Source organism: Cryptomeria japonica, chromosome 1 (genome assembly GCF_030272615.1).
Source record: "Cryptomeria japonica chromosome 1, Sugi_1.0, whole genome shotgun sequence".
Classification (NCBI taxonomy): Eukaryota; Viridiplantae; Streptophyta; class Pinopsida; order Cupressales; family Cupressaceae; genus Cryptomeria; species Cryptomeria japonica.
In genome coordinates this window covers 4,110,061-4,131,916 of record NC_081405.1, presented here as the reverse complement: position 1 = coordinate 4,131,916, position 21,856 = coordinate 4,110,061, and positions in this window count along the sequence as shown.

The following is a 21,856-nucleotide window of genomic DNA, read 5'->3' as shown; positions in this document are numbered from 1 at the left end:
GTAAGTACTAGTTATGAATCCATGCAAAGCAAAGGTATGGATGATGAAGAGATTCTGATGGAGTTTGAAGCTCTTCTTGCCAAGAGACTTCCAAAAGGCATTGGAAAGTACAAAGGTAAGCTTCCTTTAAAATGTTTTTCATGCAATAAGATAGGACATAGAGTTGTTAATTGTCCTAACAATGACAATAAGGATAAACCATAGAGGTTTAGAAAGTATAAAGGAGGAAATAGAAGAAATTGTCTTGTTGCAGTGGATGGTGTTATTGATGAAGAATCTGAGGATGAAGAGAATGAGGACATAGTGTTTGTAGCTGTAAAAGAAGAAGTGTCTGACAAGAAAGCACTTGTCTCTCGCATTGACAACTCTAGTGAGTGGATTATTGATAGTGGTTGTTCTCACCACATGACTGGTGATCGGAGAAAGTTTTTGTCTCTAGAAGAATATGATGGAGGTGTTGTCAGATTTGGCAATGATGCACCATGCTTGGTAAAAGGAAAAGGATCCATCTCACTAAATGGAAAGAGCAATGCAGATGATGTCTACTGGGTAGAAGGTCTTAAGCATAACCTGTTGAGTGTTGCTCAGCTAAATGGTAAAGGACTTGTTATGGAGTTCAAAGGTGGATTCTACAGTATAATTGGAAAAAGTGGTGAGCTTATTGTCACCGGTAAGAAGACCAGAGGTAACTTGTTTCAGTTGAATGCCAAGATTAGTTGGTGTCTGATGGCGAAGTTTGATGACAGTTGGATATGGCATAGGAGATTGTGTCATATGAACTTTGATAATATTGTAAAGGCTAGTAAGATCAAGGCAGTAAGAGGATTGCCTTTGCTGAACAAACCGGAGAATTCTTTGGGCAGATAATGTCAACTTGGGCAGATGTCTTCCTCAAATTTCAAAGGTAAGTCTTTTTCAGCAGAAAGCTTACTTGATCTTGTGCATACCGATTTGTGTGGTTCTATGAAAACTAGAAGTATTCAGGGAGATAGGTATTTCATGATTCTTACTGATGACTGCTCAAGAATGATGTGGGTCACATTCTTGAAAGACAGGTCTGAGGCATTTGGAAAGTTCAAAGCCTTTAGAGCATTAGTAGAGAAGGAAACTGATCAAAAGATTAAATTCCTAAGAACTGATCAAGGAGGTGAATTCACTTCTGATGAATTCAATAAGTACTGTGAGGATAGCAGTATCAAGAGGTAGTTGTCTGCCCCAAGGACACCACAACAAAATGGCATAGCAGAAAGGAATAACATGATTGTAGTTGAAGCGGCTAGAACAATGTTGATCCAAGGAAATGTTTCTCACACTATTTGGAGAGAAGCGATGAGCACTACAGTCTATACTATGAATCGGGTACTCATCAAGAAAGGTAGAGTTAAAACCCCTTATGAGTATTGGACTGGGAAGACTCCCACTGTGAGTTATTTTAAAGTATTTGGTAGTAAGTGTTACATCAAGAGAGGTGAGCATCTGAGCAAGTTTGATGCTAAATGTGATGAAGGAATATTTCTGGGATATTCCACTAAGAGTAAATTTCTCAAGTGTTACAACAATAGAACATAGAAAATTATTGAGAGGATCAATGTCAGGGTTGATGAATCCCCTGAGAAACCTAAGGAAATGTGCAATGAGGAAGTGGAAGGTGAACTGGGTGTAGCCTTCTGGGAACCGGTTAAGAAAGAAACAAGTAAAGATCTTAGTGTTCTTGTACCAGTAGAAGCTGCAATAGGAGAAGAAGAAGAAGTAAGTGAAGAAGAAGAGGAAAAGCTAGCAGAACCAGCTAGAGTCATTCCTAGATATGTGAAACTACATCATGATCCGAAGCAGATCATAGGAGATAAAGATGCAGGGATACTCACAAGAAGAAAAGTGAAAGAAAACTCATGCATGATTTTTGAATTGGAGCCCAAGACTTCCAGAGAAGCACTTACAGATGAAGACTGGATTAAGGCAATGGAAGAGGAGCTAGACCAGATAGAAAAGAATGCAACATGGTCCTTGGTACCCAGACCAGAACATAAAAATGTCATAGGTACCAAATGGGTCTTCAAGAATAAGCTAAATGAAGAAGGCACAATTGTGAGGAACAAGGCAAGACTTGTATGCAAGGGATATGCTCAGGAAGAAGGAGAAGACTATGGAGACACCTTTGCTCCTGTGGCTAGATTGGAAGGTGTCTGAATGCTACTTGCATTTGCAGCATTCAAGGGATTTAAGGTTTACCAGATGGATGTGAAGTCTGTGTTCTTGAATGGAATCCTAGAAGAGGAAGTGTATATTGAGCAACCAGATGGGTTTGCCTTATCAGAAGATAGTAACATGGTGTGTAGATTACACAAAGCCCTGTATGGATTGAAACAAGAACCTAGGGCATGGTATGAATGGTTACACTCTCATCTTGTGAAAATAGGATTTTAGAGAACAAGTGAGGATAGCAACATCTACCTGAAATCTGAAGGTTATCAGATTCGAGTCTGTGAAGTATTTGTAGATGACATAATCTTTGGAGGAGATGATAAAATGAGTCATGCTTTTGTAGATGAAATGAAGAAAGAGTTTGAGATGTCTCTGATTAGAGAGATAAAGTTATTCATTGGTTTACAGATTCAACAAATGAAAGAGGGTATCTTTATTACCCAGTCCAAGTATGTCAAAGAGGTATTGAAGACCTTTGGCATGGAGGAGAGAAAACCAGTTGGTACACCGATGGTGACTGATTGTAAACTAAGGAAGATGATTCAACATTGGTGAATGAGAAGGAGTATTGGTCAATGATCGGTAAGCTGCACTATGTGGTGCACAATAGACTAGATATTGCTCATGCAGTGGGAATAGTAGCATTCAAAAGGATTCTTAGATATCTGAAAGGGGTTGTTGACTATGGATTGTGGTATCCATACAATGGTGATTTTAATCTCAAGGTATTTACTGATGCAGATTGGGTAGGTAATATGGACAACCGAAAGAGCACAACCGGTGGAGCATTCTTTCTTGGTGGAAGACTAGTTTCCTGGACAAGCAAGAAGCAAAGTTGTACTTCTTAGTCTACAACTGAAGCGGAGTATGTGGTAGCATTTATGAACCGCACTCAACCAATCTGGATGAAACATGTATTGGATGGTTTCAAAGTACCTATATATGAACTGGTGAGTATATTTTGTGACAATACTAGTGCAATCAATATTTTCAAGAATCCGGTACTGCATGCTAGAACTAAGCACATTGAGCTCAGGTATCATTTCTTGAGAGAGAAGGTTCAAAATAGAGAGGTTGTATTACAACATATTTCCAATAAGGAGCAACTATCAAACATATTCACTAAGCCCTTACCGAAGACTACATTTACCTATCTGAGAGGTGAATTAGGGGTTTTGCCCCTTCATGAAGTAACCTAAAGATGTGAGCTCCACATCAGCCAGGTATTATAGTGTCAAATCTTTCAGGATTGATGTGTTGAAGGATGCTACTCCATAGGGGGAGCAACACATTGGAGTATGGGATCTTGTGCCTCCACTTTGGCATTGTTGTCAAAGGGGGAGAAGATGTGTGATAGGGTATCTGATGAAGATATTTTAGATGCACTGGTCTATGATATATTTTTTTAGTTGCAATGCTACATTGAGTACTTCCATCAATGCCAAAGGGGGAGATTGTTGGCATTTGATGAACCGATATGATGATATGATGATAATGTATGTTGTCATTGATGTCAATAAGTGCAAGTGAAGCGGTATGAAGATTGGAAGAAATTGGTGCACCCGTATGAAGAGATGTAGTGAACCGGTGTCAGGGTTTCACTAAGTGTGACTACCAGTTGGTAGTCTCAACTCTAGGGTTTCCGGTTTGTCAATCTAGCTTGTGTGATGCAACCGGTGACATTTTGTGATAAGTTAACTAAGAGATGAGGAAGAGATCGAGATGCCACATCATGTTTGTGCACAGTAAGGATTTCCTTGAGAATCTTGCATGTGAAGATTAACTACATTAAATGTCTACCTCGGGAATGATCATTCTTCTTAGCGATATGAGAAGAAAGCATGATGGGTTACTGATTTCTATGTGTGGTGAAGAATGGACGATGCAGAATGACTTGCGATCTATTTAAGATTGTTTCATTCTATGAAAAGTGTTTGGACGGTCAGGATTGGACAACTTGTAATTGAAAACCTAAGATGCTTAGGGTTTAGGGTTTATGTTATCGACCTAATTGTTGTCTATAAGGTCAATGAGTTTTATTATTGTTGTTGTTGGAAAAAGTTGTGTATGTATCCGAGTGATGAGATACTTGCCAGACCACTGAGTAAAAACTATAGAGTGTGATTGCAGAGTAGAGGAACTGAAAAGGATCTACCTTAGCATACAGTATTGTTATTAGATCAGAGTTTTACCCGTTGTCTTCTAACTATTTCAATAGAATGAAAATCCCTTTGTCAGGTAGCTTTAACAGGCTTATTGTAAATCCTCTAACCATGTGACTCAAGTTCATTGAGTTCTTTAAATCCTCTAGCAAGGTAACCTTTAATAGGGTTTCAACCTTTAATAGGGTATATAGCCATCCCTTAACCGGGTGATCTTTAACAGGATCAGTGTTGGCATTATGTGAACTGGCATGAAGACATTATTATATTGTATGTTGTCATTGATGTCAATATGAGACATAGTGTGAACCAGCACATGTGATAAGTGAAGAGAGAGGAACCGGCATATGTGTGAACCGGTTTATATGCCAAAGTGAAGCGGCATATTTGTTCAAAGTGAACCGGCATGTAGTTATGGGAATCGGCACATGGAAGCATTGTATGACTACCGGTTGGTAGGCAGCTTCCACTTTGGGGTTTCCAATTGGAGTACCTCAAGTCTGTATCTTTCAATCGGTGATCTTTGTATGGTGAGTTAGCGGTATGATGGAGGACAAATCGTGTTGTCACGTAAGCTCTGTGTGCGTGAAGGATCTTGCATGAAGATGACTATTCCTATCTACCTCAGGAATGTGCGAAGTCTATCAAACGGTGATAACGCGTGAAGGGTTGTCAGCCGCCATGAAAACGGTGGATAATGGACGATGGAGAATGTCTTGAGATTGATTCAAAATTGTTGCATTTAATGCAGTATGATTCAGCGGTCACGATTGAACCGTTTGAATTGCTTAACCTAACTGGTTTAGGGTTTAGGGTTTTTGCTACTGACCTGTATGTTTCCTATAAGGTCGATGTTGGGTTTCTGTCTGAGGTTGTTGGCAAAAGTTGTGAGTGTGTATCCAAGGAAAGTGATACGTGATTCTTGCCAGACCAAAGGAGAGAAGAAATACCTGCAAAGTGAATGTGCAGAAGGAAAAGAGGAGCCTAAACGGATCTACATTAGCATTAAGTGATGTTAACAGATCATTGTAATACCTGTTGATCTCTAACCACTTCAACAGTTGTAAAATCCCCTAACAGGGTAGCCTTAACTGGCTTGATTCAAAATCCCTTAAATCGGGTGGTCTTAACTAGCTTGTTTCAAACCCCTTAACCGGGTAACTCGAGGCTAATGAGTTCTGAGAAGCTAGAGAAGCTTAGGAGATCCTTTTAGCTATTAAGTTCTTAAAATCCTCTAACAAGGTAACCCTATCAGGTTTAACCCTTAACCGGGTATCCCTTAACCGAGTGATCCTTAACAGGATCGGTTCCTACCAGAACCTATTGTAATGTCCTTAACCGGACAAGGCTCCTAACAAAGTGGACTTCTAAAGAGTTCAAAAAGCAGCTTGTGGGTATTCATCCCCATTGTGGTTTTTCCCAGTTGGGTTTCCACGTGAAAAATATGTGTGTCATGTGTAATGCTTTTGTCTTGTGATGCTCTGTTTTATCTGTTATGCACATGAAGGTTCTATGTTTTATGCCTGTCTATAAAACATATTGAACTCACTGTTGTGAAGAGTTCATGGTTAAGTTTACTAGTTTATGGATGAGAATATAATGATAATGTGGTATTGAGCTAAGAGAAAAGCTTGAGTGACTGGTTCATGACTGATTGAGCTATACTAGATGTTACCGGTTGCACTCTGTTTTCCCGGTATCTCTATTTATCAATCATTTAGAGTATTTGTTGTCAAACCAGTTTTGGACTGTATTTGTGTTTGTACTGATTCACCCCCCCCTCTCAGTACTGGTTTGGTACTAGTGGTTCATCACTGAGTTATCAATTGGTATTAGAGCACTCCAGGTCCTCTATGTTCTAAGCTTAACCACTTGAGGAAAAGATCCTAGCCAAATGATGAAGAGGGAAGGTCCAAAGTTCAATAGGGAAAACTTTGGTATATGGAAGGACGGGATGAAGATATTCATCAAAAGCATGGGTGTTCAACATTGGAGTTATGTTTAAAATGTATATGTTGTTCCTACCGGTACTCTCACCGATGACCAAAAGAGATAGATACAAGAAAATGGGCAAGTCATGGAAGCCCTCATCAGTAGTCTTTCTGACATTGAGTTTATTGATGTTCAGGACAAGGCAAATCCCAAAGAGGTAGGGGATGCTCTTGAAAATATCTATGGTGGTGATGAGCATGTAAAACAGGCTAAGGAAGAGAGCCTGAGAGGAAAGTTTGAAGACATTCGAATGGTTGAAGGAGAGACCATTCAGCTATATGGAATAAGAATCAAAATAGTTGTTGGAGAAATAAAGAGTGCAGGTGGCAAAATAGAAGATTCTACTGTGGTAAGTAAAGTCCTGAGATCCCTCTTGCCGGTCTATGCAATAAGGGTTGTTGCTATTCAGGAGCTGCGATCAATAGACAAGTCTAAGGCATCCTTGGACTCCATCATAGCCAAGTTGATAGCCTGTGAGCTGAATAGCTTTGATGGTAGTGTTCAAAAGTCAGAATTAGCTTTTAAAGCTTCTGCTATACCATCTAGAAAAGGAAAAGAGGCTAGCACTAGTGGGGAACCCAATCAGAACAGAGAAATGAAGGATGAAGAGTTTCTAATGGAATTTGAAGCTCTTCTTGCCAGGAGATTTTCAAAAGGGACTGGTAAATACAAAGGTAAGCTTCCTTTGAAATGTTTCTCCTATAACCGGATAGGACATATTGCTATGAACTGTCCTATTAGTGACAACAAGGACAAACCGGAAAGGTTCAATAAATTCAAAGGAGGAAACCGGAGAAATTGTTTTGTGGTAGTTGATGAAGGTGTCACAGATGAGGAATCAGAAGATGAAGAGAATGAAGACATTGTGTTCGTTGCTGTAAAAGAAGATGTGGCAGACAAGAAGGCTCTTGTCTCCCGGTTTGATGATTCCAATGAGTGGATCATTGACAGTGTCTGTTCTCACCATATGACTGGTGATCGGAGCAAGTTTCTATCCTTAGAAGAGTATGATGGTGGTGTGGTTCGCTTTGGAAATGATGCACCATGCATGGTCAAAGGTAGAGGGTCCATCTCCTTGAATGGAAAGAGTAGTGCTGACAATGTGTATTGGGTTGATGGTCTCAGACACAACCTTCTAAGTGTTGCCCAGTTAAATGACAGTGGCCGCACTTTGCAATTCAAGATTGGAGTTTGCAGAATCAAAGGTGAAGATGGTAAATTGGTAGCCACCGGCATGCAGACTAAAGGTAACCTATTTCATCTAAAGGCGAATATAAGTACATGTCTTATCGCTAAGATTGATGATAGTTGGATATGGCATAGGAGATTCTGCCATGTGAACTTTGATAACATTGTAAAGGCTAGTAAGATCAAGGCAGTTAGAGGGTTGTCGGTGCTGACAAAACTAGATAATACCTTGTGTAGAGAATGTCAATTGGGGAAAATTTCTTCCTCAACCTTTAAAGGTAAATCTTTCACTGCTGACAACTTGCTTGATCTTGTGCATACTAATTTATGTGGCCCTATGAAAACTAGAAGTGTGCAGGGTGATAGGTACTTCATGATTCTCACTGATGACTGCTCAAGAATGATGTCGGTCACATTCTTGAAAGAAAAGTATAAAGCTTTTGGGAAATTCAAAGCTTTCAGAGCATTAGTGGAGAAGGAAAGCGGTAAAAGGATCAAGTGTCTCAGAGCTTATCAAGGTGGGGAATTCACTTCCAGTGAATTCAACAAGTACTGTGAAGAATTTGGCATCAAGAGACAGCTGTCTGCCCCCCGAACTCCACAAAAAAATGGTCTAGCAGAGAGGAATAACCGGACTATGGTTGAAGCAGCTAGAACTATGTTGATCCAAGGAAAGGTTTCTCACACCTTTTGGAGAGAAGCGGTGAGCACTGCAGTCTACACTATGAACCGGGTACTCATCAAAAAGGGTAAGGACAAAACTCCTTATGAGTATTGGACCGGTAAGACACCTGTGGTTAACTACTTTAAGGTATTTGGTAGCAAATGTTACATCAAGAGGAGTGAACATTAGGGCAAATTTGAAGCTAAATGTGATGAAGGAATATTTCTAGGATATTCCACCAAGAGTAAAGCGTTCAAGTGCTACAACAATAGGACTCAGAGAATTATGGAAAGCATCAATGTAAGAGTTGATGAATCCTCTGAGAAGACTAAGGAAATCGGCAGTGAGCAAGTTGTAAATGAACTGGTTGCAACCTTTTGGGAACTGGTTGTCAGTCAACCTAGTACCAGTAACAGTGTTCCTAAACCGATGAATGCTGATACTGACGAAGATGAGGATGAAGAAGAAAAGCAAGAAGAACCAGTTAAGACCATTCCTCGGTATGTCAAGTTGAATCATGATCCTAAGCAGATCATAAGTGATAAGGATGCAGGAATCCTTACCAGAAGAAAGATCAAAGAAAACTCATGTATGATCTCTGAATTTGAGCCTAAGTCATTCAAAGAGGCTCATAAAGATGAAGACTGGATCAAGGCAATGGAAGAAGAACTTGACCAGATAGAGAAAAATAGTACATGGTCCTTGGTACCCAGACCAGAACATAAAAATGTCATTGGCACCAAATGGGTGTTCAGAAATAAGTTAAATGAGGATGGCACAGTGATTAGGAATAAAGCCAGACTGGTATGCCAAGGATATGCTCAAGAAGAAGGTGAAGACTATGGGAAAACGTTTGCTCCTGTAGCCAGATTGGAAGGAGTTCATATGCTTCTTGCATATGCAGCTTTTAAGAGATTCAAGGTATATCAAATGGATGTAAAATCTGCATTCCTAAATGGTGTACTTGAAGAGGAGGTGTATATTGAGTAACCAGATGGGTTTACCCTATCTGAAGACAATGACATGGTATGTAGGCTACATAAAGCATTATATGGTCTAAAGCAAGCACCTAGGGCATGGTATGAGTGCCTACATTCCCATATTGAGAAGATTGGATTTGAGAGAACAAGTGAAGATAACAATATCTACTTGAAGTCTGAAGAAGATCAGATCCTGATCTATGAAGTTTTTGTTGATGACATTATCTTTGGAGGAGATGACAAGATGAGTCATGAGTTTGTTGATGAAATGAAGAAAGAGTTTGAGATGTCACTCATAGGGGAGATTAAGTTCTTCATTGGACTGCAGATCCAACAGATGAATGATGGAATCTTCATCACTCAGTCCAAATATGTCAAAGAGGTGTTGAAGTCTTTTGGCATGGAAGATAGAAAACCGGTTGGTACACCAATGGTGACCGGTTGCAAATTGACAAAGGAGGATGATTCCGCACTGGTTGATGACAAGGAATACCGGTCAATGATTGGTAAGTTGCATTATGTAGTGCATAGCAGACCGGATATTGTACATGCAGTTGGCATCACTGCAAGGTTCCAGAAGAGTCCAAGAGAATCTCACTTGAGTGTAGTCAAGCGGATTCTTAGGTATCTGAAGGGAACAATTGACTATGGATTATGGTACCCTTACAACAATAATTTCAATATGAAAGTATTCACAGATGCTGATTGGGCCGGTAATGTGGATGACCAGAAGAGCACAACCGGTGGTGCATTATTTCTCAATGGTAGACTGGTCTCATGGATGAGTAAAAAGCAGAGTTGCATCTCTCAGTCTACAGCGGAAGCAGAGTATGTTACAGCTTTCATGAACTGCACTCAGACAATCTGGATGAAGCATGTACTGGAAGGCTTCAAGATCCTTGTATTTGAATCGGTAAGAATATTCTATGATAACACAAGTGCTATCAATATATCAAAGAATCTGGTTTTACATTTTAGAACCAAGCATTTTGAGCTTAAGTATCATTTCTTGAGGGAAAAGGTTCAGAATAAAGAGATTGCACTAGAGCTTGTGTCCAGTAAGGAGCAGTTAGCAGACATATTCACCAAGTCTCTCCCAAAGACAACATTTGTGCATTTGAGAGGTGAATTAGGGGTATTGCCCCTTCAGGAGGTGAACTAAAAGTGATTGTTCCACATCAGTCAGGTATTGAAAAGACAAATCTTTTGTTGATTGGTGTGTTTATGAATGCTACTCCTCGGGGGGAGCAACATGATGAAATAGTGATGATTGTACCTCCACTTTGGCATTGTTGTCAAAGGGGGAGAAGGAGTGAGAGTGAAGCAAAAAGATATCTACAGCAAATGGGGAGAAGATGTGAAGCAGAGAAGATATCTTTTGTATATTGCCATCAATGCCAAAGGGGGAGATTGTTGGCATTAGGTGAACTAGCATGAAGACATAATGATATTGTATGTTGTCATTGATGTCAATATGAGACATAGTGTGAACCGGCACATGTGATAAGTGAAGAGAGAGGAACCGGCATATGTGTGAACCGGTTTATATGCCAAAGTGAACTGGCATATTTGTTCAAAGTGAACCAGCATGTAGGTATGGGAACCGGCACATGGAAGCACTGTATGACTACCGGTTGGTAGGCAGCTTCCACTTCGGGGTTTCCGGTTGGAGTACTTCAAGTCTGTGTGTTTCAATCAGTGATCTTTGTATGGTGACTTAGCAGTATGATGGAGGACAGATCATGTTGCCACATAAGCTCTGTGTGCGTGAAGGATCTTGCATGAAGATGACTATTCCTATCTACCTCGGGAATGTGCAAAGTCTATCAAATGGTGATAACGCGTGAAGGGTTATCAGCCGCCATGAAAACGGTGGATAATGGACGATGGAGAATGTCTTGAGATCGATTCAAGATTGTTGCATTTAATGTAGTATGAGTCAACGGTCAGGATTGAACCATTTGAATTGCTTAACCTAACTAGACTAGGGTTTAGGGTTTTTGCTACCGACCTGTATGTTTCCTATAAGGTCGATGTTGGGTTTTTGTCTGAGGTTGTTGGCAAAAGTTGTGAGTGTGTATCCAAGGAAAGTGATACGTGATTCTTGCCATACCAAAGGAGAGAAGAGATACCTACAAAGAGAATGTGCAGAAGGAAAAGAGGAGCCTAAATGGATCTGCATTAGCATTAAGTGTTGTTAACAGATCATTATAATACCTGTTGATCTCTAACCACTTCAATAGTTGTAAAATCCCCTAACAGGGTAGCCTTAACTGGCTTGATTCAAAATCCCTTAAATCGGGTGGTCTTAACCGGCTTGTTTCAAATCCCTTAACCGGGTAACTCGAGGCTAATGAGTTCTGAGAAGCTAGAGAAGCTTAGGAGATCCTTTCAGCTATTGAGTTCTTAAAATCCTCTAACAAGGTAACCCTACCAGGTTTAACCCTTAACTGGGTATCCCTTAACCGGGTGATCCTTAACAGGATCAGTTCCTACCAGAACCTATTGTAATGTCCTTAACCGGACAAGGCTCCTAACAGAGCGGACTTCTAAAGAGTTCAAAAATAGCTTGTGGGTATTCATCCCCACCATGGTTTTTCCCAGTTGGGTTTCCACGTGAAAAATATGTGTTTCATGTGTAATGCTTTTGTCTTGTGATGCTCTATTTTATTTGTTATGCACATGAAGGTTCTATGTTTTATGCCTATCTATAAAACATATTGAACTCACTGTTGTGAAGATTTGATGGTTAAGTTTACTAGTTTATGGATGAGAATATAATGATAATGTGGTATTGAGCTAAGAGAAAAGCTTATTGAGTGACCGGTTCATGACTGATTGAGCTATACTAGATGTTACCGGTTGTACTCTATTTTACCGATATCTCTGTTTATCAGTCGTTTAGAGTATTTGTTATCAAACCAGTTTTCGACTGTATTTGTGTTTGTACTGATTCACCCCCCCTCTCAGTACCAATTTGGTACTAGTGGTTCATCATTGAGTTATCAATCAGTTCCTAGCAAAACCTTATTGTAAAGTCTTTAACCAAACTAGGCTCCTAATAGAGCGAGCTTCAAAAGAGTTCAAAACAAGCTTGTGGGTATTCATCCCCACCGTGGTTTTTCCCATTTGGGTTTCCACGTGAAAAATTTGTGTGTCATGAGTTGTGTATTTTTCATGTGATGGTTAAGTATTCTTTGTTTGAGTGATTATGCATGCAGAGCTAATGGTTATGGTATTGTTGATATACCACATGCATATGTTTATGGGTGAATTAGTTATCAAGTATTGAATGTATTTGAAGTGTTCAGTTTTACTGGTTTATGTTGTCTAAAGTTTTACTGTGTTGCTGATATACCACATGCATATGTTTATGGGTGAAGTCGTTATCAAGTATAGAATGTATTTGAAGTGTTCAGTTTTACTGGTTTATGTTTTCAGAAGTCTTACTGTGTTTAACCAGTATTGCCATGGTTAAGTTCAGTAATGAAGACAACTAGTTAGCATTGTTTTAACTTGATAAGTTGCGGAGAAGTTTTTGTATGTACTGATTTACCCCCCCTCGGCCCTCTCAGTACCAGCTAGGGTATTTGTTGTTCATCATTATTCATCAATATCATGCACTTCTCTATTCTATTGGTCAGGACATGCTATCTCAGACCGCACTTACTAGGTTTGCTTGCTTACTGGTTGACAGACTTACCGGTTGACATCAACATGCCAACAATCTCCAATGCCGACAACAACATCTTGCATATCAGTTCACATACTTACTGGTTGACATCAATGACAATACAATGCCAACAATCTCCCCCTTTGGCATTGATGTCAACACAAACATTTTCTACACAATCTGAGCTCTTTCTCCATGATCCGGGCTCACAACATGCGCTAACTCCCACTTTGATAATAATGACAACGGGCTCAGACATCAATTACTAGTAGGCCAGACCACTCTACCCTTTCTCCCGACAAGCCAATTGTGAATTTTGTAGATAGACAAGTTGAATAGATAACTATAAAAGTCACAAACAAGGATTGATGATCAAGTTCTCCCCCTGTGAAGTTACTCTCCCGGTCAAGTTGATGGCGACTTTGGTGGAAAAACAAATTGAATAGACAACTTCCTAAAGCTTCAAACATTTGATCTCCCCCTGTGTCCAACATATGGTACAAGAGTCAAAAATGTATGGTTGTGAACTCCCCCTGAACCACAGATCTCCATACACATTTAAGTGTGTAAAGCGGGTGAGAAAACTCCTATCTTGTGTCTTAGATACTCAAATGTGTTTGTCGATAGAGGTTTTGTGAAGATATCAGCAACTTGTTAAATTGTAGGAACACATTCTACCTTTAGTTCTTGCTCTGCAACCTTCTCCCTGAGAAAATGGTATTTGATGGCAATGTGCTTTGTTCTTGAGTGCATAACTAGATTCTTTGAAATGTTGATTGCACTTGATTTATCACACCAGATTGAAATAGGGTCAGATATTTGTATCTAAATGTCCTTGAGGGTATGCTCCATCCATAACACCTAAGAACAACATGTAGCAGCAACAATTTATTCAGCCTCAACAATAGATAAGGAGACTGAATCTTGCTTCTTGCTATGCCATGAAACTAATCTGTCACCTAAAAATAATGTGCCACTACTTTTTCTTTTCTGGTCATCAATGCAGCCTACCTAATCACTATTAGTATAGGCCTGTAAAGTGAAATCTCCTTTCTTTGGATACCATAAGCCATAATTAAGTGTTCCTTGTAGGTACCTAAAGATTCTTCTGACTGCATTCTCATGTGACTATTTAGGTGTATCTTGAAATCTTGCCACCATACATAATTCCTACACTATATCAAATCTTGAGGTAGTAAGGTATAACAGACTACCAATCATGGATCTATATAGGGTCTGATCCACTTCCGGTGACTCATCAACCTTGCTCAACTTGCACCCGGTCACCATGGGGGTACTTACCAGATTGCTATCTTCCATCTAAAAGTTCTTCAACATATCTCTGATATACTTGATTTGACATAATTATTCCTTTATCTTACTATGAAATCTGCAAACCAAGAAAATACGACAGCTCTCCAAGCATTGACATCTCAAACTCTAATTGCATCTGATCAACAAACTCTTTACACAAGATATCCTTGTTGCCTCCAAATATTATATCATCCACATATACAACAACAATAATCAAGTGATTTCCATTTGCTTTGATGTACAGATTGCTATCTGCACTTCCCTTTCTGAAACCTTGCTTCTTAAGATATTTATCCAATCTTGAATACCACACTCTTGGAGCCTGCTTTAAACCATACAATGCTTTCTTCAATTGGTACACAAAAGTTTCATCATCATGCAGCAGAAAGCCTTCTGGTTGTTCTATGTAGACTTATTCTTCCAACTTACCATTCAAGAAGGCAGACTTAACATCCATTTGATATACCTTGTATCCTTTGAAGGCAGAGAATGCTAATAAAATTCTAATAGCCTCAAGTCTTGCAACCAATGCAAATGTTTCTTCAAAATCAATTCCTTCTACTTGAGAAAACCCTTTGCACACTAACCTTGCTTTATGCTTGGCAATATTACCTTCTTCATTCATCTTGTTTTGGTAGACCCATCTAGTACCAATGACATTTTTATCCGTTGGTCTAGGAACTAATTCCCAAGTCTTATTCTTTTCAATTTCTTGCAGCTCTTCTTCCATTGCATCCATCCATTTCTCACTTTTGCTGGCCTCATTAAACATTTTGGGTTCCATTTCCGTCATGAGGCAAAAGTTTATTTTCTCATTGTTCCGGGAAAGTCTTCTTCTTGTTTGTACACCATCATTCTTATTACCTATAATCTACTCTTCTGGGTGATTTTTCTGCACATATCTATTAGGGGTCTTGTTGGTTGCTTCTTTTGGTTCGTTTTATGACTGAACTTCATCTTCATGACATGAATCATCATACCAATTTACTTGTGCTTGTCTATCTTTATGCAAATCTTCAACAAATCTAACATGCACACTTTCAACAACTCTTCTCAGTCTTTTATTGTAGCATTTGTAAGCTTTTCTATGAGTAGAGTAACCCAAGAAAATACCTTCATCACTCTTATAATCAAAACCACCTAAACTATCTTCATCTCTCTTGATGATGCATTTACTCCCAATCACTGAAATATTTAACTGATGGCTTCTGATCATAGCACAGTTCATAAGGTGTCATTCTGCTATTTGTTCTCAATTGAACCCAATTTAGTGTATATACAACAGTATGAACTTCTTCCTTCTAGTACATATCTGATATATTTGCTTCATTCAACATAGTTCTTTCCATCTCCTTGACAGTCTGGTTTTCCCTTTTTACAACACCATTTTGTTGTGGTGTTCTTGGGGCTTAATATTGTCTTCTGATTCCATGTCTCTCACAATAGCCTACAAACTCATTTGATGTGAACTCACCACCCCAGTCAGATCTCAGACACTTCAGCTTGCATCCACTTTCCTTCTCAACCATCTTCCAAAATATATTGAACCTCTCATGTGCTTGTAATTTATCATGTAGAAAAGTGACCCATTTCATTCTTGAGAAATCATCAATGAACTGCATGAAGTATCTCTAGCTGGCTAAAGACCTTGTTCTGGTTGGACCACACAAATCTATATGCACAAGTTCTAAGGGCCTTGATGTATTATGTTCTTTGGTCTTAAAAGTTACCTTAGTCTACTTACCTCTTAGACATTCATCACAAAAGGTGCTTTCCGGTTTGACGATCGGTGGTATATGTCTCACATAGCCTTTCTTTCTCACCTTAACTAGATTATCAAAGTTTATGTGGTCTAATATTCTGTGCCATAGCCATCTCTCATCTACTTGTCCCATCATGCATTGGGACTCAAAGAATTCCTTTAGATTGTACACATTTCCATCTATTCTTTTACCTTTTGCAACAATCAGTCTGGTACTCTCCTTTCTTATCTGACAATTGGTAGAGTTAAATGTGAATTTGTATCCTTTATCACACATCTGACTCACACTCAAAAAATTATGTTTTAGGCCTTCCATATAGTATACATCATGTTCTTTTAATTTTCCATCTATGTTCAGGGTTCCTTTTCCTTTTATCTTGATGGAAGAGTTGTCTCCAAACCTCACCGAACCTCCATTCCAATCATCAAACTTGATGAACTTATTTTTGTCTCCGGTCATGTGAGTGGAACAACCACTGTCTACAACCCATAAATTTATTTTTTCTGCATGTAGGGTGGTCTGTACAATCAAACTTGATTCTTCTTTATTCTTATCCTTCTCAACCCGAACCGGGTTGGCTTCCTTCATCTTGTCTGCTACGATTTTCTACTCCATTTTGATTTTAGTCTTTGATCCGGTACTAAATTCTTTTGCTTAGATGTCCCGAGTTTGCAATGTGGCCAACATTTTGACAATGATAGCATTTCACATTGACATCGAAAGATGAACTTCAAAAACTATTGTAGGATACCGACTGACCTCTCCTACAATCATAACTCCTATGACCAAACTCATTACAATGATAACAAATAACATTCATCTCCCAGAGTGTAGAAAACAAATTTCTACTTTCAAAACTAGGAGGGGGCTTACGCACCAAACTACACTCAACAATTCTATGTCCAAACTTATTACACCAGTAATAGTAACCATGGAATTTGGGTACATACCAATCTTGTCTCTTGGGACCGACAAACCTTTGTCTCACTGGGTGCCTTCTTCTCACATCATTGTCTCTAGTGAACCCTTCATTATCAACCTTGGGCTTGCCCTTAGGATCTGCATTCTGGTACAATGAGTGAGCCTTCTGGTTCAAGGTTTTAGCATTCCATCTCACAAGATGATTTCTCGTGGCTTCAACATAGGTCTTTTTCTCGGCAGCTTTGCTGACAGTAAAGATTTGTTTTTCTTTACTTTTACTTGAAGAAGTAAATTGTATCTCCTTTCCTAATGTTTCTTTACTATAGGAACTCTATCCTTCTTCAAAACCTATACCTCTGATATCTTTTGAGTGCTTCTGATTACTCAACAGCTTGTCCAAGGCTTCAGTGTTTCTCTCATATTTGCTTCTCGTCTTCAATTCATTCTTTCTCTTTTCAAGCTCCTTTCTGAGCCTTAAAATTTGTTCTTCTAGATTCTCATGCTCCTTCTCCTTCTTTATCAAATCAGAGGATGTAACTTCACATATCCTTTTAACTTCTTCCAATTGGAGTTTCAGATCAGAAATTGTTTTCTTGGTCTCCTCAAATGATTGCTTCAAATGATCTTGTTCTTTTGTAGCAACACACTTAACCTTTTTGAGTTCCCTTCTTGTTTTACTCAACTCCTCAAGAGAGATTATGAGCTCACCTTCCAAGTCCACTTTATCTTTAATATCTTCATCTTCATTATCTTCATCAACCGATTCATCTAGTACCATAAAAAGATTGGTTTCTCTTTCATCCTCACAACAGTCATTTTCAAAGGCACTTTCTTCATTTGTGGCATCATCTTCAAAGGTAGGCTGTTCTACTTCTGATAGATTCTTCTTTCTTGTTGGTAGTCTTTCTTCTTTTTATCCATACCCAAAGGTCTGTTGGTGCTTTCTTGCTCCTCTCCAACATTCTCACCATAGGGACATTTTGAAGCAAAGTGTCCTATTTTACCACAGTTAAAACATTTGAGAGGTAATTTTCCTTTGTACTTACCAGATCCTCATTTAAGCTTCCTTACAAATTTTTCTACCACTATATCCGAGTCTTCACTAGATTCTCCATGAGTAATTTCTTCCTTACCCTTTTTGATGGAGTTAAAAGCATACTCTTTCTTTGAAGTTCCTTCACCGGTTTTTCTCATCTCATAAGTGGTTATGGACCCAAATAACTCATCCATTGAAAAGTTTATCAGATCCTTGGGTTCTTCTATTGCAGAGACCTTTGTATCATACTTAGATGTGAGAGATCTAAGTGCCTTTTTGACAATGACTTCATCAACTATATCCTCTCCAAGTCCTCTAATAGTATTCACCATTTCATCAATTCTTTAAAAATAATCAACAATCTTCTCTTCATCTTTCATCTTCAAGCCTTCAAGATGACCTCTTAGTGTTTGTAGTTTAGCCTCCTTGACCTTGACATCTCCTTCAAACAATTTTTTCAACTTATCTCAAGTTTCCTTGGCGGATGAGCAGTGCATAACCTTAACAAACTCATTATCAAACAAACCACTGAGAATAGCATGCTTGGCCTTGGTATTGTTTTCATACTCCTTCTTAGCATCTGTATCTATAGGAGGAGCATTAGGGACAATATACCCATTCTTCATAGACATTCAAACATCAAAACCTAGGGAGGACAAATAGGTTTCCATTCTTCTGCTCCAGAAGGCATAGTTGGTACAATCAAACATGGGAGCTTTGGTGGAGGAGGATTCATTCTTTGCCATTGTGTTCTTAAACCAAAATCTACACAAGCTAGAGAAAGCTTTGATCAACTGAGAACCCAAGGCTCTAATACCAATTGTAGAACACAAGATATCACTGAGAGGAGGATGAATTAGTGATTATAAACAATTTCAAAAAAAATGTGCAACCAACAGGATAATGAAAACACCATCAAGCAACTACACACAAGAGCACATCACATAACATCGGATATACGAGGAAAACCCAATTTGGGAAAAACCTCGGTACGAAATGTTGTTGGAGTTCTACTGCTCCAATCCAGCCTCACAATGAAATAACAGGTTTACAAAGTTTAGGGCACCAACCTAAGCAGCACCAACCCCTATCAATTTATGGGCACCTACCCAATGGAGCACCAACCCCTAACCTATTTTGAGAACCAACTCAAGGAGTACCAACCCCTGCACCGAGCACCCACTCAGTGAAATAATATGAGATATAAAACAATACAATGATAAACACTTGTTACAAATGAGTTTTGTAACCCCTGCAAACAATTATCTCTATTAGTTAAATTCTTTTATGTCACACTGCTTCTCTTCTCTATCGGTTCTCTATTCACTCCGTCTGAATCTTTTTAACTTAGTTTTTTGTTTTTCTGGATCTCCTCTCATACTTTGTTTTCTCTCCTTAACTCTCTAATGCTATCTTACCAGTTCAGACACTGTCGGTTAGATGAATTGTTACACTCTGTAATTGTCTACTGGTTACCTTAAACCCTTCTTACCGGTTCTTCGACTAACACTCAGTCACTTCAATATTTTTCTATCAACACTCAGATTGATCAACTCTCACCTGAAAAAATCACACTTTCTCATCAATCATCCAACATCCTCTCTCTTTTCTTCACAAAGCTTAAGTCTTAGATCTGCATATTTATACACAGGCTTGCCCGCCAAATCAAAAACTCAAACTTCACGTGCTTGGGGTTTTCTTCACCAACCACAATCCGTATCAAATAGGATCTCATCTTCTTGAATCAACAACCTACAACAGGTCAGCAAAAGGGCTCTGTCCTTTTTTATTCTTCCTATAAATATTTACAATATTTAGCAAATTGGACTCTGTTCATCAGTCTTGATTTGTCGATCACAATAAATGATTCAACTATTTCTTTCTCCAGATCAACAAGACGATTAGATATAGCGCTTCAATCATAATGTCAAAGAGTAAAATCCCTGCCCTTCGATCTGATTTGAGCCACAATCCTCTGCAACTAATCTATGATTTTTCACAGTCGACAATTAATACCTAGTCGGCAACTACCTTGTCGACGCACCATTCACCTACCACTTCATGTTCTCTGCCTGGAGTCCACATGACATCTTTGTCAACATCCAACTCACTTGATTGTGTCGATTCAAACTTGTTGACTGACCAAACATGCTACCGGTATACACTAACCGGTTAACCTTCATATCATGCACTTCTTTGTTCCGTCCTTTAGGACATGCTATCTCGGACCACACTTACTGGGTTTGCTTGCTTACCGATTGACATACTTACTAGTTGACATCAACATGCCAACAATGTACATATCGGTAATGTCAACTTGCATACCGATTGACATCCCATACTAATTGACATCAACATGCCAACAATCTTTGGTGCCAACAACAACATCTTGCATACTGGTTGATATCAATGACAATACAATGCCAACACATCCTTCTAGGCAACATCTCCTCCTTTTCTCTTGTGCAACTGCCTCAACTTGACAATCTGACTACTAGTTTTGATTGCCTCGCACTCGGAGATTTATCGAACACACTCGGAGCCTGCCTCCACTTGGTGATCTGTTTACCCAAAGGAATGCCTCAAGGTTCGCAACCAACATCGATACCACTTGATGTAGCCATGGTCTGGTGGGTCCTCAAAGAGAACAAACTAGATCATGCAACAAGAGTAACACAATGGAAGCAACAACAAAACATAGATAAAATGCAAAATCAGATATCCACATCATCATATTATCATCACAAAATATCCAGTAATCATTCGGTTACATGTAGGCTAATATACCCAGTTTCAGACTACATGTCAGATTACAATCCATCCAGACCTCCAAGAGGCATCTGAATTACAATTCTAGACACTAGATCTTCATAACCTTCAAACTGCCCCCCCAAGGATCACATATAACAATATATATACCCTCCAAAACACATTCGGGTCAGCCACAATAGATTACATTTACCAAGAAAGGAAAATGAAACATGCAAATAGGTTGGCCCCAAGAATGAAAGAAAAATCCTCTGGAAAAGAACAACCAAGAAGCGCGGACTAAATAGAAGGTCAACTAAGGACTCAAGGACATCGAGCAAGGCATCCAAATAGATCTACAAGCCAAGAAATCGCTCCACATGAGAAGAACTAGCCATCAAGGTCAAAAACTGCTCCGGGACCCAAGAACAACCAAACTGGAAGCGATAACTCAACGGAAAAGAATCCAAATGAATTAATAATCTAGAATGATGAAAAAAGCAAGCCCGAAAAACCAAAAATCTAATCCGCAACGAAAAAGAACCAGCTATCGAAACACACTGAAAGAAAACAAAAACTAAAACACTAATTGAACAAGAATAGAACTAAAAGAAAATATTTTTGGTTGATGCAAGATTGCTCATAGACTGGGGATGCTCCTGCATCAGGTTTTCATCTCGACTTGCCATGTTTCTCTACTATTGGTGTTTCTTACTGAGAGAGATAAAGGATGTTAAGCCTCACTTGTAAGGGTACTTCCTGTTTATTCTCTATAGGTACATGCGATTTTTCAACTCTAAAATTGTAATAAGCTTCATGCCTCTAAATGAATAAAGAATTATTTTCACCTTTTCTCATTTCTTGCACTCTACGTGAAGGTTATTTACCTATGTGTTAGAATGAATATTTGTTATCTGCCATATTTGTATGTTGTGTTAAACATGTTCAAGTAGAAGCTAGCCATGGATATTTTCCTACTCCCTTTTAGCATTTTTCAAACCCCAACATCTATACATACATTTATGAGTTGATACAATAGATATTTTTTTGGGACCCCCTTGCAAGTTTTCATTTCCCTTATTTAAAGGTTTTCTCTCATTTGCAAAATCTCACACCTTGATATCATTCACAATATGTTGTTGCAATGATGGAATTTCCAGTGATAATATAAGCATAGCTACTATGGGTTGCAACCCATGGGCTACACCCCCAT